The sequence below is a fragment of the Pan troglodytes genome, chromosome 14 (assembly GCF_028858775.2).
Source record: "Pan troglodytes isolate AG18354 chromosome 14, NHGRI_mPanTro3-v2.0_pri, whole genome shotgun sequence".
Taxonomy (NCBI): Eukaryota; Metazoa; Chordata; class Mammalia; order Primates; family Hominidae; genus Pan; species Pan troglodytes.
In genome coordinates this window covers 94751151-94770522 of record NC_072412.2, presented here as the reverse complement: position 1 = coordinate 94770522, position 19372 = coordinate 94751151, and the positions used below count along the sequence as shown (strand labels likewise).

The 19372-nt window shown below is 34.4% G+C and overlaps 1 long non-coding RNA gene across 1 annotated transcript; it reads left to right on the top strand.

The window, feature by feature from the left end:
* Positions 1–1067: 1067 nt before the first annotated feature.
* Positions 1068–19002, top strand: LOC129136854 (uncharacterized). Its single transcript, XR_008538868.2, has 3 exons — positions 1068–1276; positions 4732–4914; positions 17234–19002. It is a non-coding gene; the product is annotated as an uncharacterized LOC129136854 (long non-coding RNA).
* The last annotated feature ends 370 nt before the right edge of the window (positions 19003–19372 follow it).

The following is a 19372-nucleotide window of genomic DNA, read 5'->3' as shown; positions in this document are numbered from 1 at the left end:
GTCCAGAAGCCCCTAATCCGGTGGAGTTGGTGGGAAAAAAATGTTAATGACATAACCACACTATTAGAGATGAAAGGTGCTGCGATAGGGAATCACCAGGAAGAAAACAGGGTTCTCAAATGGATAAATCCAACTGGGACCTTCCTCTGCTTCATACCCTCCCTAGGCTCCCCATCACTCTCCTGCAAGCTTTGCTCACAGGCTGTCCTGGCGGTCTTGCTCACCACATCCAAAACCTATGACTATGGAGCTTTCTCTCTGTCTCTGTGTCTCTCTTAGTAGTTTTATTAGAGAAAATAATTCACATCCCATAACATTTACCCATTTAAAGTGTACAATTTACAGACACAAAAATGTGTATGCAATCTAGTAAGTGCGATATGTTAGCCATGATTATTATAACCTCTATATTTATTTGTATAATTTAGATGTAAGCATAGTGTTTCATTTAAATTTAAGTTACAAAAGATTAAGAAATAATATTTACACAGTTGTGCAATTATCACTGCAGTCAATTTTAGAACATTTTCATCACCCCTAAAAGAAAACATGTACTCACCAGCAGTCGCCTCCTTTTTTCTCAACCTCACCCCACCAGTCCTAGCAAAGCAGCCATCTGCTTACTATCTCTAAGAATTTGCCTATTCTGAACATTTCATGCAAATAGGATCATACATTATGTGGTCCTTTGTGACTGACTTTCTCCGTTAAGCACAATGTTCTCAAAGTTAATCTATATTATAAGAAGCATCAGTACTTTGTTCCTTCTTATGATTGATATTTTATTATTCATATATACACATGACATACCTGTTTATATATTCCTGTGTTGATGGATATTTATTCTTTCCCACATTTTGGGTTATAGGAAATAATGCTGCTATGAACATTTGTGTACAAGTATGTGTGTGGCCATATGCCTTCATTTCTCTATGGCAGCAGTCCCTAACCTTTTTGGCACCGGGGATCGGTTTTGTGGAAGACAACTTTCCACAGATGGAACTATTCCACCTCAGATCATCAGGCGTTAGTCGGATTCTCATAAGGAGCACACAACCTACATCCCTCCCCTGAGCATTTCAAAATACGGTTTCTGCTCCTATGAGAATCTAATGCCGTTGCTGATCTGACAGGAGGCGGAGCTCAGGCAGTAAGGCTCCCGGCCACTCATCTGCTGTGCGGACGGGTTCCTAACAGACCACAGACACATAGCCGTTTGCAGCCCGGAGGATAGGGACTCCTGCTTACGGTGTATATCTAGAAGCAGGCTAATCGAGTAAGTCTATGTTTTATCTTTTGAGGAATTACCTCCCTGTGCTTTAAAGTGACTGCACCATTTTACATTTCCTCCTGCAGTGTATATAAAAGTTTAATTTCTTCACAATATACTAACATTTGTAATTATCTGTATTTTTAAAATTACAGCTATCCCAGTGAGTGTGAAGTGATATCTCATGGGTTTGATTTCTTTCTTTCTTTCTTTTTTTTTTTTGAGACGGAGTCTCGCTCTCTCCCCCAGGCTGGAGTGCAGTGGCGCAATCTCGGCTCACTGCAAGCTCCGCCTCCCGGGTTCCCGCCATTCTTCCGCCTCAGCCTCCTCAGTAGCTGGGACTCCAGGCGCCCGCCACCACGCCCGGGTAATTTTTTGTATTTTTTTGGTAGAGACGGGGTTTCACCGTGTTAGCCAGGATGGTCTCCATCTGCTGACCTCGTGATTGGCCCGCCTTGGCCTCCCAAAGTGCTGGGATTACAGGCATGAGCCGCCGCACCCAGCCGGGTTTGATTTTCATGTCCCAGGTTGATCAACAATGTTCACCATATTTTCACATGCTTTTTGGATATTTGCAAGTCTCCTTTTTGAGTATTGTTTATTCAGCTTGTTTGACCATTTTTAATTGAGGTATTTGTCTTTTCACTATTGAGTTGCAAGATTTGTTCTACATGATCTAGATAAAAGTCTTGTGTCAAGCATATGACTTGAAAACTTAGTTTCTTTTTTATGTAGATTGCTTTTTTCACTTTATCATGTTGTCCTTTGAAGCATACACATTTGAAATTTAATGAGGTCCAATTGATCTATTTTTTCTTTGATGTTTGTGTATCCTCTACCCAGTCTCAGGTACTTCTTTATGGAAGTGTGAGAATGAACTAATACATACATAAAATACAAGAGTAAATGGTAGATATAATGATAAAATATGAAAGATTATTATATGTCTGTGTGTGTGTGCGTGTGTGTGTGTGTGTGCGTGTGTGTGTGTGTGTATTTTCAAAGATCTGACAGGCAATGGAAAGGAAAAAAAGAACCATTGATAGCATTTTTCCCGCCAGGCGCGGTAGCTCGCGCCTGTAATCCCAGCACTTTGGGAGGCCCAGGCCGGCGGATCACGAGGTCAGGAGATCGTCCTGGCTAACATGGTGAAACCCCGTCTCTACTACAAATACAAAACAAACAAACAAACAAACAACGACAACAAACAGAAAAAAATTAGCCAGGCGTGGTGTCATGTGCCTGTAATCCCAGCTACTCGAGAGGATGAGGCAGGAGAATCGCTTGAACCCGGGAGGCGGTGGTTGCAGTGAGCCGAGATGGCGCCGTTGTACTCTTGCCTGAGCAACAGAGTGAGACTCTGTCTCCACAAAAATAAGAAAAGAAAAAAAAAAGAAAAAGAAAAGAAAGTATGTATTTTTCCCTGTATTATGAACCTCTAAGACATTTTCTTACTTTAATATCCTTTAGTAGGAACTTTTGGTTTAAAACTCTGAACATAATCAAGATTATGTTAGGATTCACCTAAAAATATTGTACCAGCAGCAGAAAAATCATAACTATGTTTGTTACCACTTTCATTTAAGTTTTGGTAGATCCAAACATTCCAAGTACAAGAGTTTTAACAATTAGGTGTTTTGGTATATGAGCACAAACACATGATTACCTCAATTAAGTGTGTGACTAACTTTAGCTCTATAACCGCTAAAGTGTTTATTTTATGTAATCAAAGATAATCATTATTATTTTGAATGTTATTGCTGTTTGACTCTATGTACTACCATATATTAAGACTATATATTCTATAACAATGAGGAAGAAATATTGGTATGAGGGTGCCAAAATATTATTTACATATTATTTATGTCAACCATTCAAATACAACCTTTACCTATAATTCACTTATAATTTCTATTTTACTGTTGAGGGGCCCAAATCTTTGAGTGATTAGATGAAATCCCAAAGGCAAGGGATAAATGTATTAAATAATAGTTATGTATTTTTACCAAGACCTCATAAACTTTTCTAAATGATTTAACTCCTGCATGTTATAAACAAGATACACAGACATATACACTGTACAGCTTTCACCCTTAATACATAAGAAGTGATATATTCTTCTCTTGAATAAATAAAATGTATTCTAATTTTATAAAGTTGAATTTTTAATGTAATGTACACTCAGTAATTCTAATTCAGCTTTAGATGTTTTATCTGTATTCAAAGTTCCTGCTGTTTAAAATATTTTGTCTGTAACAAAAGTGTTTTATAAAAGATGTGGGAAGGTTGTCAGAATCACAATGGAGTCATTACTATTAGAAGGAAAAAAAAAATTGACAAGTAGAATCAGGGAAGTCTATGAAGAGAGGGCTCTCACACCCATATGCCTGAAAATAAAAAACTGTCACAAAAATCACAACCTTGCACAAAGATCACAGCAACCTTAGACATAACAGCGCTTCTGCAAGGACATCTACCCACCAACTGCCTGTCCAACCCTGGGCTGGCATCACCCTCATTAATGATCTTTGTCACCAAGGATAATTATTTCAAAACAATTATGTAATTCTCTATTTTTTCCTTTAAAAACGTTTGTCTTCTTTTAGCTCCTTGAATATGCACATGTATTCCCATTTCAATGTCCTATGCCTGAATAAACATCATTTTCTATTAGAGAGCTTCTTTCTGTTAGTTATTTAGGTAGACAGATGCTTCATATTGCATAAAAACAAATAAGCCAAAGTTTCATATCACTTGTAACATGATCTCTTTTAGAAATATTTTAACATCTTTTTGTATTTTATTTTTAAGCTGTATATTTTTTCAATATTTGAGATGTTAAGGTTTTTAAAAATATGTGTTGAGCAGATATTTTGCTTGACCTCATCAACATTTCACCAAAAATAAAACTAAGCATTATGAACAAAGCAGAAACTCGGTATGTTCACCAGGATAATTAAACACATCATAGATAAAATAGCTCTTACAAGAATAAAATAAAAAAAAGAACGTCACATAACCTTCTTTTTTATTTCTTCTGTTAATGTAGGTATACAAAAATAAAACTGTGGAGAACAAAAAGAACCTCTCAATAAATTACTCTAAATCCTAAGTTAATATGCATTTTACACATTGGATTCATGTTCTATTACTACATAACAAATTACCACAAATGAGATGCCTTACAACAATGTCCATTTATTAGCTCACAGTTCTGTAGGTCAAACTCCATGCAGCTTCCAATGTGCTTAGGAACTCAGAAGGCCACATTCAAGCTGTTGGATGGGTTGGGCTCCTACCTGATAACTTTGGAGAAGAATTTTTTTGGGGCTCCTTCAAACTGTTGGCAGAATTCAGTTGGGTATGTCAGTACTGAGATTGATGTTACTATTATTTCCTTGCTGGCTTTTGACCAGGCATTGTTCACAGATCCTAAAAGATGCTCTCTGATCTTTGCCTAGGCTTTATCCATCTTCAAACCCAGTAATGGCCCATGGAATGCTTCTCATGCCTCAAATCTCTTTGTCTTCCCATTCTGCTACCTGACTGTAAAGTTCTCACATGAACTGTGCCACAATACACATATCAAAGACTTGGAACCAACCCAAATGCCCATCAATCATAGACTGGATAAAGAAAATATGGTACGTATACACCATGAAATACTATGCAGCCATAAAAAAGGATGAGTTAATGTCCTTTGCAGGGATATGGATGAAGCTGGAAACCATAATTCTCAGCCAACTAACAGAACAGAAAACCAAACACCACATGTTCTCACTCAAAAGTGGGAGTTGAACAATCAGAATACATGGACACAGGGAGGGGAACATCACAAACTGGGGCCTGTCGGGGGGTGGGGGGCTAGGGGAGGGACAGCATTAGGAGAAATACCTAATGTACGTGAAGGGTTGATAGGTGCAGCAAACCAGCATGGCACATGTATACCTATGTAACAAAACTGCACGTATTGCACATGTACCCCAGAACTTAAAGTATGATAAAAAGGAGATTAAAATATATATATTTACAAAAAATGTGCTCACATGATTACATTTGGTAACATAATCTCAAGAGTGATATCTCAGCATGTTCACAATTCTGATCCATACTCAAAGTGGAGAGAGTTGTGCAAGAGCAAACGTCATTGAGGGCCATTCCTATTTATTTATTTATTTGTTTATTTATTTATTTTTGAGATGGAGTTTCTCTCTTGTTGCCCAGGCTGGAATGCACTGGGCGATCTTGGCTCGCTGCAACCTCTGACTCCCAGGTTCAAGCGATTCTCCTGCCTCAGCCTCCCGAGTAGCTGGGATTACAGGCATGCACCACTATGCCTGGCTAATTTTGTGTTTTTAGTAGAGACAGGGTTTCACCATGTTGGTCAGGCTAGTGTTGAACTCCCGCCCACAGGTGATCCACCCACCTCGGCCTCCCAAAATACTGGGATTACAGGTCTAAGGCACCACGTCCAGCCAAGGGCCATTCTTAAAATCTAACTACTAATGCACATTTAGAGAGAAAGACAGAAATAGAGCTAAAAATAGAGAAAGAGAGAGGGGTGAGCAAAAATCAATCAATCAATCAATCAATCAATCAATCAAAAGACAGAGAAAGAGGGACTGAGAAAGAGAGAGAGTGAGACACTCTAGAGAGAGAGTAACAAAGACAGGGTTGGGGAGAGAGGGAAGTGCAAGTAGCCTAGAATATACTATACTCCTGGATAACCAGGGATCCAAGGATCCTTCAGGCATTAGAATATTATCTTTCTGGCTGGGCACAGTGGCTCACACCTGTAATCCCAGTACTTTGGGAGGCCAAGGCGGGTGGATCACCTTAGATCAGGAGTTCAAGACCAACCTGGCCAACATGGTGAAACCCCGTCTATTGAAAATACAACAATTAGCCAGGCATGGTGGTGCACGCCTGTAATCCCAGCTACTCCAGAGGGTGAGGCAGAAGAATCACTAGAACCTAGGAGGTGGAGGTTGCAGTGAGCCAAGACTATGTCACTGCACTCCAGCCTGGGTGACAGAGCAAGACTGTGTCTCAAAAAACAAAACAAAACAAAACAAAAAAACAAAAATAATATTGTCTTTCTAACTGAAATGAATTAATTTTTACTTTTGCATTAAATCATATTTTTATTTCTAATACTTATTCTTTTAAAATAGCCCTATATATATCAAATATTCATATCTCATGTTTTACAAAACAAATTTAAAATTAAATAAAAATATTAGTAGTCAGAAAATTCATAATTTTATAACTAAATTTTCTTTTGTCTTATTTAAGAAAACAAAATGTTCTGTTCTTCTTCTACCTAAGTTTGAAGATGTTCTCTTTTGTTTTTTAATGAATACTTTTTTTTTCTTTTGAGACAGGGTCTTGCTCTGTCACCAAGGCTGGAGCTCAGTGGTACAATCATGGGTCACTGTAGCCTCACACTCCCTGGTTACAGGCATGTGCCACATGTCCAGTTAATTTTTACAATTTTGTATGCATTCTCCCTATTTTGCCCATGGTAGTCTCAAACTCCTGCACTCCAGTGATCCTCCCGCCTTGGGCTCCCAAATTGCTGGTATTATAGATGTGAGCCACATGTCCTGCCACATACATGATTTTAACTGGTTTTGTAAATTTGATCATACCTGATCTCTTTTCATTTTTTTTTAAAACTAGTATCCATAATTGTTAGCTATTGTCAAGATAATTTTTAATAACATACCACCCCAAAACTCAGTTTCTTAAAACAATTATATACCAGTTTTACATCTGTTTGTCAGTAGCAATTTAGTGACACTAGCTTGACTGAACTTTCTAGTCTGGGCTTCTGGATCTGCACATTGGGTTCAGATCTGTTCCACATGTCTCACACGATTTCTAAACCTGCTCCTACCCAGGCAATGTACCCTCTCTTTAAATGTGACATTTTATAGCCCAGGATGAGGGGCAATGGCTACCTACGATGTAGTCTTCTCATTGCAGTTTGTTGTAGCCCAATAGGGTGAACCTCTGCTCATGTTACATTTACTGTCAACACAGTGGATGAATTCATTTACGTGGTCAGACCCAAATAGTTAATTAACTGGGTCATACACTCTTCCCATACTGGGTTCATACCAAGGGTGTGAGTATATGAAGCTATTGCAAGTTAGGAAAAAAATGAGATCAATAATTTAATCTATCAAACCATCATTAACTCTTTCAACCAATTCTAGCACTTTTGAAAGTTGGCTCTGAACTAAACAGAAATATAATTAATAATGCTCTTAGTCCTGTCTTCCCAGCATGGGCACCTTTTCATTCTTGGGGATATCTTTTCTACTTCCATCAAGTTTCCATGTGTAGTTAGGTTCCCAAACTAATTTGCTTCAAACAATTTTAAACATACGAAATTTATCCTTCTGTTAATTTATAATACAAAAAAATAGTTTAATGTGCTGTTTTAGGACACTCTTAACAACAGATCAAATTTGATTCCCAAAGAACATTTTCTAGTCATGTTACCATCAGGGGCATCTTAACTAATTTTGAAGGAAGTCTATAAACTTTATGTAATAGAGTTATTCAAACCTTTCAATTTATTTAAGTTGCCTATAGAGTTTTGAGCATTGGTTAATAAGCATAAAATATTCTTCCAGCAGAATCTTATGTTTTACTTAATGGAATACAAAACCCTATTGAATTATTTGGGGAGTAAGCTCCTTTGCTTTCAGATGTCATTTCTAGAAAATTTATGACATATATAACTATCTTAACCTTACCATAAAAAATGCTTTTTAAAGCTTTCTCATTGTGTTTTCTCTGTCACTTTCTTTCAATCCTAAAATGACCATTGCATATTTCACAAGACTTTCTCCAGTTGTATGCTGTAACTGATACTTTTCTCCTTAAATAGTTGTGTGTCAAGCCCTGTGTTTTATGCAGATTTATCTCCAAAGGATTCTCAGACCTTTTCCCATGTTCGGTAGTTGGCTACATGGATTTTCTTTAATTTACCTGCTTAAATATCCTTAAGCACCAGATCCTTTCTTAAAACCTTTCATATTTTTTGAATAATTAGGCATGTAATCATAATTTGTCATTGCATTAAGATCTAAAAAATTTAACTAACATTCATGAAGTGGGTAGGTCTAATGTCAGGATAGATGTCTAAATAATTTTGTTAAGAGGTGAAAAAAGCCTCTCTTCTTGCTAATAGTGTGGCTAGAATATCCTCTAAATATCTCATTACTCTACAATATTGTGTCTTTAAGGTATTAATTTCTGTCCCATAAGGATTAAATGTTATGGTTTTTTTTTTCATTTGTTATCCCTGCTGTGTGAATTAGAGTAGGAAAATGAATTAATGTAGTATAAAAATATCACTGCTGCAAGCTATTAACAAATTATTATTATTCTTTATTCATTTTCCTACTCTAATTCAGTTTTCCAAGCATAGAAATGATTCTTTGACTTAAAAGCTTTAATTTCAAATGCAGATACAAGGGAGAAAAGAATAACAATAGAAACCTAATAGCAGTTTCTCTTTTTCTTACTTCTGCAATTCTTCGGGGTGAATGGGTAGGATAATGGGAAATGATTACTTTTATTAAGAAGGCTAGATAATGATTTAGATGAAAAAACAAAGCAGTTCTCTTAGTCATAAAAATATATCAGAGATCTAATGGTTTTGTCCTTAGCTCTCATATATAGTAGGCATATGCTTTTCTCTTACAAAAAAATTTTTTTTTTTTTTTTTGATGGAGTCTTGCTCTGTCGCCCAGGCTGCAGTGCAGTGGCGTGATCTCGGCTCACTGCAAGCTCCGCCTCCTGGGTTCACGCCATTCTCCTGCCTCAGCCTCCCGAGTAGCTGGGACTACAGGTGCCCGCTACCACGCCCGGCTAATTTTTTGTATTTTTTTGATAGAGACGGGGTTTCACCGTGTTAGCCAGGATGGTCTTGATCACCTGACCTCGTGATCCACCTGCCTCGGCCTCCCAAAGTGCTGGGATTACAGGCGTGAGCCACCGCGCCCGGCCTTCTCTTACAATTTTTTGTATGACAAAAGCCAGTAAATTGAGATATTTTTTCTTATTGTCTGTGTATATTTTATCCTTACGGTTTCTTAGAGAACTATCATTCAATGAAGTAGAAGAACCATGCTTTCTCTCTGCATGTATTTGGAAAAAAAAATGCTGTTAACGAAACACATGTGAAAGAGAAGGCTAATGTTATTCCATAATTTCACTAAAGTTTATTAGAATAATTGCAGATAGCAAATGTTATTTTTTGAGGGATGATAAATGAAAGGTAAGTAAAGTTATATAGACTCACCTAAAGTCACATAGCAGAGCTGTATCTACAACTTAAAACACCAGGTCTGTCTTCCAAAATAATTTCTATTTCCACTGACCACCATGATATAAAAATATGATAAATAAATCAAATTAAAACTATGCATTCTATGTATCATAAGAAATATATTTTCATATAGATATTTTTAGCACTTTATTCATTTATTTCACAATCTATTCTATCAGAGTCTGTCGTCAAGACACTAAGATATAAATACCTGATAAAGAAAAGTTTCTCCTGTCATGAAGCTTATACTTGAGTGAGAAAAATACAGAAAGTATAGACTGAACAAATAATTAAACATAATATATTTACATATTGATATCTTCACTGGGGAAAACTAATTTAAAACAATGCAGATTTATGAAAGAATGCATTTTCACGAGCATTGTTAGTGGAAAGCACTAACGGGATATTTGAAATTGGATTTAAATGATAAAATTGGGGAGGTTAAATAAGATTATTTGGAAAAAGAGACTAACAGACAAAAATGAATAGCTAATAGATATACTTGGCTACAGTACCTAGAATGCTGGCTAACATAGTAAATATTGTGGGTTAAGTAAAGGGAAAGCTTAAGAATGATTCTATGTTGTTAGTTTTACCAAATAGACTAGTGCCATGTATTTTTGTTTTGTTTTGTTTTGTTTTATGAGACCGAGTCTCACTCTGTCTCCCAGGCTGGGGTGCGGTGGCAGGATCTCTGCTCACTGCAACTGTCGTCTCCCAGGTTCAAGCGATTCTCATGCCTCAGCCTCCTGAGTAGCCGGGACTACAGGCGCCTGCCACCACATCTGGCTAATTTTTGTATTTTTAGTAGAGATGGGGTTTCACCATGTTGGCCAGGCTGGGCTTGAACTACTGGCCTCAAGTGATCCGCCAGGAGGGAGGATTAAGAAGAAATCAATCAGAGCTTCTAGAATTGAAAAACTCACTTAAGGAATTTCAAAAAACATTTGAAAGCTTTTACATAGTTTGGTTATTTCACCTGTGATGGCTTTATATTTTGTCAATTTGGTTAGGCTAAAGTAAGCTTCCTAGAACTCCTTTTTCTTTAAGTGTTTGCTTAGGGCAGGCTTGAATTGAGAAAAGATTATAAAGTTCATGATTAAACCTAACTCACTCTAACATTTAATGATGAAAACTCAGAAAAAGATATTGAAAAGGAGTGGCTAGTCATGACAGGTGGAAGCCAGGCTAGTATTGTGTTTTGAAAGCAAAATACATTTCTCAGCTTCTCAGAAATACAAATTTGTCAAATGCTGTTGTAAAGCCAAACATACTTAAATATTTTTTCTTATGTAGGAAAAACTTGCTGTGAATATTAATAAAATAATTGAATGGTTCCTTGAATTCAACATGGGGTTGAGAAAAGAATATTTTATCAATGGGAAATGAGAGGATGTGATTTTATACTTATAGAATTTATGCAGTAGAGACAGAAAAAAGGATACTGAAAAATGAATTGTTTTAATAGTCAAATACTCTGGAAGGAGAGGTAAATATGTGGTTTATGAGAGAAAAGAGCCTTCCTAAGTCAGAAGCACAGTGTACACTGTAAAAATCCATACAGTGATATGTTCATGCTAAAAGATGAGAGAAATCCTATATAATTGTGATTATATTTTTTCAACTTCTTTCAGTGATTCAATAAATATATTTTTGACTAAGCTCTGGGTAGAAAAAAAGTAAAAATAAAATCACACAAATTTCATGTGGCTTAAATTCTTTTGTATTGAAGGAGACATACAATGAAAATAGTATTAATACTTAATACTAAGGAGACATACAATAAAAGTAGTATTGAATGCTCATTGAGCCTGTGGTATGTGTTATAAAAGAAAATACATTTCAGTTGCAAGGACAGTGATGAGTGCTATTTTATATATTATGGTCAAAGAAGACCACTCAGTGGAGATGACATTTGAACAAAAATGAATGAAATGAGAAACAGGCCACATGATATTTTGAGACAGCATTCAAAGAGATAAAGCATCAAGTACAAAGACACTGAGTACCTCTTAGTGTGCTTCAAAATTTGAATTGTGGCTGAAGTAGAAAGGGAGTGAAAAAGATATGCAGAAAATGAGATCAGAGAGGGGGCATGGAGACAATTCATTCAGCGTCTTACAGTCATGTAATTAAGTGTGCATTTTAGCATAAATGTGATGGGAATGGAAAAAAGACTTTGAGTAAAATTGTGAAACACTTTATAGTATATTTAATAAAAAAAATAACCATTAATAAGAATGGTCTTTAAGAAGGAAAAGGTGAAAGTCAGGTGAATGGTTACAGAATTCAGGTCTGGTTACTTTACTAGATAAAGCAGCTATATATGGAGAAAGTGTGAAATATAATGTCCATGCAAAGGAATTTTTGTTTGAAAGGAAGAGTGACACCCAATTGAGTGATTTAAAGCATAGGGAAGGAAGGGTAGATTTAGGCATGTTATCTGCTTTTTGGGTTTGAAGAGTGACTAAATTTTCCAGTTTCACTTTCTTTTTTCACTATAATAATTAATAAGGCCTCTTTTCATTTTCAAAAGTATCTAAAATAGTAATTATACACACATCCAAAGTTAAGAGTGAAGGCAGACATTCAATCTCAATAACCACCAATTATTTTTATGTAAAAGGAGGCCAAAATATCCCATGATGACATGTGTTGTGCTGTGTGTATGGGGTGGGGTTTTTGTGGAGAGCTGTATTTTGAAAGAAGGAATAAGGATCCTTGGTAAGATTTTGGAATAACTTTGGGGTAATGGGACAGGGCTATATATATATATCATGGAGTGAGAGAAAGAAGGAGAGAGTGTGTCTGTGTTTAAGTGTAGTTTTAAAATCCTTGATGTAATATATAATCATAACCAGATATACGGCTCTTATATCTGAAAGTTTACCTTGTTAGTGAAAGTCTAATTTCAAACTCTTGGTAGCAAGTATATTCTTTCCAAAGTAATTACTTTTGTGAAATTCTAAAAATGTATTATTGTAATGGCCTGATAGCATAAATGAGTTCACTTTTTATTACATATACATATATTATACGTGTGTGTATTTCTAAATATACATGTGGGTATGTTAAAATATATATATTTCTGAAATTGTGTGTGTGTTTGTATTCTGCAATTGTGTTAGGTACCCTGTTACATAAACACTTGAAGTAGAAAATCTTACAGTTCTTCAATGATCAGTTTAGGAAGATTCTTGAATTTTTACTGGTTTATTTTCTATTGTAATCACCTTTAATATTATTTCCAACATTAAAATACATAATAAAAAATTAAATATTATCTATCACTTAAATTAGTACATTCACATATCAACATTGTATGTAGTGTTTATTCTTGTAACTGATGAAAGAAGGAAGAGTAAATATAAGGCCATATATAGCGAAATTCTATTTGGTATAAAAGTTTAGATTTATTGTTGCATTTTCAAGTGTATATTGGTGGCATCTGCTGGTGCATATATAATTAATTTTGTGCTCATAGTGAAGTAGCTGGAGGAAAACAATCTGCAAACTCAACTATGCAGTAAAATATACCTTATAAATATCAAAGACAGAAGTTAAGTCAAAATCAACAATAAATAAGCTTTTCCTTAATTGACTACATAATAAGGCTACTACATTTTTTAGCCAATATTTCTTAAAAATAGTTAACATTATTTTTTGTGATTGCCTTAAGCTACAGTATATCAAAATACTCAGAATCACAAGAGAGGTTCTTATTCAAATGGGAAAGTGATTTGCAAAAACAAAATGCTTTTGGAAAAATATCTCTTTTGGGAGCAAATTAAATGTGGTATTAAAGTAACAAAAGCAAAAATAATTCCAGGAAATTATACTTAAAATTTGCCATACTTACTATAAAGGGTTTAGTATGAACACATGTATTTTGTTAATAATAAACTAACTGGCATGCCCTGTTTGAATACTGGAAAATGATTTTTAAAATACAAAACATTTCAGTAGTATATCTTCTTAAATTTCTGCTTAAGAAATTTGTTATCCTCATAACTAAATTGCTGAAGTGGAAGATATGTATTTTATTAGAGATATAACCAACACTCTAGGATATATAAGACATTTCCATCCAACTCTTGTCATTTTCACAGTACCCTTGAAAAACAGCACAAGAGCAGTAGCTGTGAAAAACAGCAGCATAGCAACCACTGGAATCAGGAGAAGATTGTGTGCAGAGCAGATCTGGAGCTCTTCCAAAAGTCTTATCAGAGTATTGCCAACATTTGAGCAATACAGCTGCTCTCTGGAAAAGTTTCTTTTAGAGGGTTTGTCTTTATTTGATGTGACTCAGAGTTGGCTAAGTAAGAAAAATCCTATTTCCAGCTTGTTTGTCAAATAAATCAGTTGCTATTGTTTAATATCACAGTTGCCTTAGTCTGTGATACTGGATGAAATAAAGAGGAGACTAGACAAAAATGTAAAAACAAAATCTGGGAAATAATGTAAATCTAGTTAGTGTTCAAAAGCTCTAACATGTTCCTTGGGATCTAAAAAGCCATGGGCATGTGCAAGAGTTTTCATTGCCCATGAAAAACCAACAATGTCTGAAAACTTTTTCTATTTGTCTAACTTTAATGCTCTATGTTAGTAGGAAGTGAAGGCTAAGGCAGAGATATAAAGTGTCAGAAAATCAAAAGCATGTCTCAACACCCCAATAAACACTCAAAGTTGCTTGGCAAAAGGTGAGAGACATATTGGTTCAAGACTTTGAAGAACATCTTTTGAAAACTATTAGCTGGTCACTATTCTGAGCAGTGACTGGTTTATAGAATTCATCCAGAAAATTATCTAAACAAATGGCTACTATAACAACAACATACACTGAGGATATAAGAACAGATTTCTAGATTTGTGATATTATTTAAAATGTCCAACTTTTAACTAAAATTGATGAGACATGCAAATAAGCCATATGGGGCTGAGATGGTGACAAAATGAAAAAAATTACCAACAACAATAAACAGAAAACAAAGTACATGCAAAGTATCTCCAAGGAAGCTCAAACATTAAACTCAATGAGACAAAACTTTAGAACAGTTATAAATATTTCTGAAGATGTAAGAGAAACCATGCCTAAAGAAGTAGAAAATATATTAAAATAATCTCTCATTAAATAGAGAGTAACAAAGAGATGAGTAACAAAATAGAGAAAAACAGCCAAAGAAACACAGAAATTTTGAAGTTGAAAAATATAATAATTGAAATAAAAAATTCACTGCAGTGGCTCAACAGAAACGAATTGGCAGAAGACAACATCAATACACTTAAAATAAATAGATTGAGATTAAGTACTCTGAGTATCAGATAGAGAAAACAATAAAGAAAAATATGTATCATGACAACATATGTATATAGGGGTCTCATAAAAAAAGGAGGCTAAGAAATGATAGAAAGAATAGAGTTTAAGTAACGTTAGGCAAAAAATCCTAAGTATGATGAAAAACTTCAATCTACACATTCAGTAGTCTCAAAGTACTACAAAAAACATAAAGTTGAAGATATCTATACCTAAGCCATTCTAGTCAAACTGTCAAACATCAAAAACAAAGAGAAATTATTGAAAGCAACAAGAAAAAATGATCGATTTGTTACAATTTATGTTCAAGAAAAATAACAACTTCTCTTCAGAAACCAGAGACCATGTGGCAAACTCAAAGTTCTGAGATGAAAAATACCCAAATAAAATAAGTTGATGTTGAATCCGCTATATTAGACAGCTTGAATATTAATTTTCAACAACAAGTGTTAATAATACCCTTGCTGATAAGAAGTCACCTAAATGCATAAACCTATATTAATATGCCTTATATGGCCATCCTTTAGGTAGGCATTCTAGGTTTATGACAAAGTAGAAGAATTGAAGCAAGGTTTTATTTACTTTAATAATGTCCTGAAACCATGCATCTTGTTTTTGCTTCAATTCTTTTGCCTTCTTCTTGGCTACTATTCTCTGTCATCTTTTCCTGTTGCATTGATATAGCCTTTTATCATTGCTTCTTACTTGACATTAAAATCTCTTCAACAAACACAGGGTTTTGTATACTATCTGAATAGAGATGTTTTCTGCATTGCTTTAACTTTCCAACAGAACTGAACTTAAACTTCACAAAGCTTCCAGAAGGCAAAAAAAAAAAAAAGAAAGAAAAGTTTTGGTGAATTGATCTCATTGTTTTGTTAAATATTAATGTGATGAAATAAATCTGATACATTTTATTTAGTAAAGAATGTTCTGATTTATTTATTCATTTTCTCACTCAAGTATTTGTTTGGATTCTATGAATGATGCATTGTGTGGACTGGGAATAAGTAAATTCTTAACATCTTTATAGTATTAACAGTGAATTGTTCTATGACTGAATTGGAAGTACTGATTATTTTCTTACATTCCACACAGTTATGTGTACACTGGTGAAATGGGTCCATATAAAAAGGGCATGTTGTCTTTGAAATAAAGAATCACAGATATATAGTGAATGAAAAGCAATGGATTTAGTGGGCAGATTACAAATAAAATACAAGAATCCTCACTAGAACTTTACTATCTGACTACATTTAGCAGCCTTTTAAGTCTGAAATGTTTAAAGAATCATGTTTAAAGCAGAGACATATGAAGAGAGGAAATCTTATACTTTATGTATACTGAAAATATGTAAAAAATGAAGACAGTAATTGAATATATTAAAATATGACCATTGACATTAATTATCTAAAGACTAATTTACAGATGGCAAATAATTTGTAAAAAAAAAAAAATCTCAGAAAGCAGGTCAGTTAATCTTTCAGACATAAGTACTGTACCATGTTTGCAATATATGCCAGTCAGCAAGTTGAGGGAAAAGAAAATATAGAATAGTTATATTCACAAAAACAAAGAGTGAAAAGAGAGAGCTAACGCCTTTGAAGACAGGCCAAGTGGGGAATAAGTTTGGCAGTAAATAAATTAACACTCTTTGTTCATGGCTACTGTGCTTGTGCAACTCTCTCCTTGCTAATGATATAGGAGAGAAGTAGTACTTGGTTCCGTTATTCTGATCTCTTGAGGGTCTGAGTAAAATCTTGTCAACTTAAAACTTAATGAACAAAATGTGTATGCTTGACTCCCCAAATATCACCCAAAGGCAGATACACTCAATTTATTTTGTGATTCTTGTGGACAAAAAATTATGTTATTTCTGGTTTTGTTTTTATGTGCCTGTGTACCAATGACTCTGAAGATTGTTTTATTGTAGGAATTTATCCAATTTCAAATTGCTTAGTGATTCATTTTATCTATTTTCTCTATTGTATCTCCTATTGCTGATGAAAATATCTATATGTTTGAATTACTAACACAGTTTGCAATTTTTTTATTATTTTGTTTGGGAAGCATGCAATTTAGTCTATTGATAATACTCTGATATGGTTTCTCTGTGTCCCCACCCAAATCTCATCTTGAATTGTAGTTCCCATAATCCCCACAGCTCGTGGGAGGGGTACCTGGTGGGAGGAAATTGAATCATGGAGGCAGTTACCCACATGCTGCTTTTCTCATAATAGTGACTGAGTTATCGTGAGATCTGATTGTTTTATAAGGGGCTTTTCTCCCTTTTGCTCAGCACTTCTCCTTCCTGCCATCATGTGAAGAAGGATGTGTTTGCTTCCCCTTCAACCATGATTGTAAGTTTCCTGAGGCCTCCGCAGCCATGCAGAACTGTGAGTCAATTAAACCTCTTTCCTTTCTAAATGACACAGTCTTGGGCAGCCCTTTAGAGCAGTGTAAGAACAGACTAATATATACTCTAACATTAGAATATTTTTTAGGTTTATTGTCAAAAATACTCTTATACATAGCAAGATGTATTTATTTTCTATTCTATAATATTCACATAAAAAGAACACGCTTAGTCCAAAACATAAGTTCTCAATGTTTTTGATTCATTTACATATAAGTTAAGGCCAAATGTAACATAACATGCATGTAAAAGGGTAATTGGTGGCCTACTTTTCAATGACTTGCTAGCCATTCATATGAACACACATAAATAAGATACAAAATATATTTCACCACAAGAAGCTCTGTTTTAATAATAGCTTTATATTTTGGTTGTCCAGTGGATGAAATATATATTTCTATCCTCAGATTTTGTAAAAACAATCTATTTAGTAAAATACACATGAGAAACAGAAGACAAAAACCTATCTGAATATCACCTCAAGATATTTAATATGTATTTGACCTCTAACAATGAATGGTTTTCATGAATTTAAGCTATTTATTGAAACAGGTATTATTTTAAAATGCCTCAAAGAAAAATATGTATGAAACCTAACAAATGATAATAATTTTATGTAGAAGAAACAGATGATTGAGTTTGTGCAATCTTATTTTGTTAATTTTGTTTTACATATGTTTCTATATCCTCAGATATAAAGTATAGTGGTTGTATGATATGTTCTGGAAAGGGGAATGTTCAAATCCAGTCTCTGTTACTCTGTTATTTGGGCATATATCATCTGCCTTATAACACCAATTTTCTTATATATAAAATTTGTGTATAATAATATATAACTTATTTCTGATACATAGCAGTTTATTAATATGAACTCTTATATTGTGAATATTGTAAATTTTATTTCTATCATCTCCTTGAGCATATGTGATGCTTCATTACTTTCTATATCCTTAAATTTTAGCAGTGAATTTTTTGCTAGTTGTTCAATAAATGTAAACTGACATTGCTTTGCTAAATATGCCAAATAATGTCCTTGGTATATGTTTTTAAAAATGTACTACAACATCATAAGTGCTTGCTTCCTATGTGACAAAGAAAATCTCCCATAAGTACCTAGGGGCTTTTAAAATGAATTACATGTGAGATATTTAAAAAAAAAGATCTCTACAGAGATAGAGAGTAGAATGATGGTTATCAGAGGCTGGGTAGGGTAGCAGGGAGGAAAAGATAAAGACAGGCTGGTTAATAGGTACAAAAAAGCAGCTAGATGAAAGGAATATGGTCTAATGTATGGTAGCACTATAGTTAAAAATGTATTGTATATTTCAAAATAACTAAAAGTTATTTTGAAGAATTACATTGAATTGAAATGTTCCTAACACTGATAAATAATAAACGTTTGAGGTGATGGATACCCCAATTACAATGATTGGATCATTACACATTGTTAATTTGTATAAAAAATCACATGTACTTCATACATACAACTATTATGTATTTACAATGATTAAATTAAAAAAATTTAAAATAGATGAGAAATTGGGTGCAGTGAAACACATGTGTAATCCCAGCTACTCAGGAGGCTGAAGCAAAAAGATCACTTGCTACCAGGAGTTTGAGGCAGACTTGGCAATAGCAAGACCCCCATCTCTAAAAATATACATAAATAAAATAAAATAATAAATTTAAAAAGAGAGTTGTGAAGAAAGAGTTAAAATTGCATCAATAAGTGCAAAATCCCTAACACTTTTACCCTAATTAGAAACTAGGTTGTTTGCCACAGTTTCATGATTGTTGGCAGAAAACATGTGACTCCTGGGTCACAGAAAAAGCATAAATTATTACTTATAACAATAGCAGTGCCCAGTTTTCCATATTTGTGCCCAATTCCTGAGCCCCAATTCCCATAGAATGATTCAAGGAAGATTAGTGACATATATACATATGTCAGGTTGTTTCACAGTAAAAACCCTAGTTTATGTAAGTGGAATCATTTATAATAAAGAGCAAGCACAGCTAATG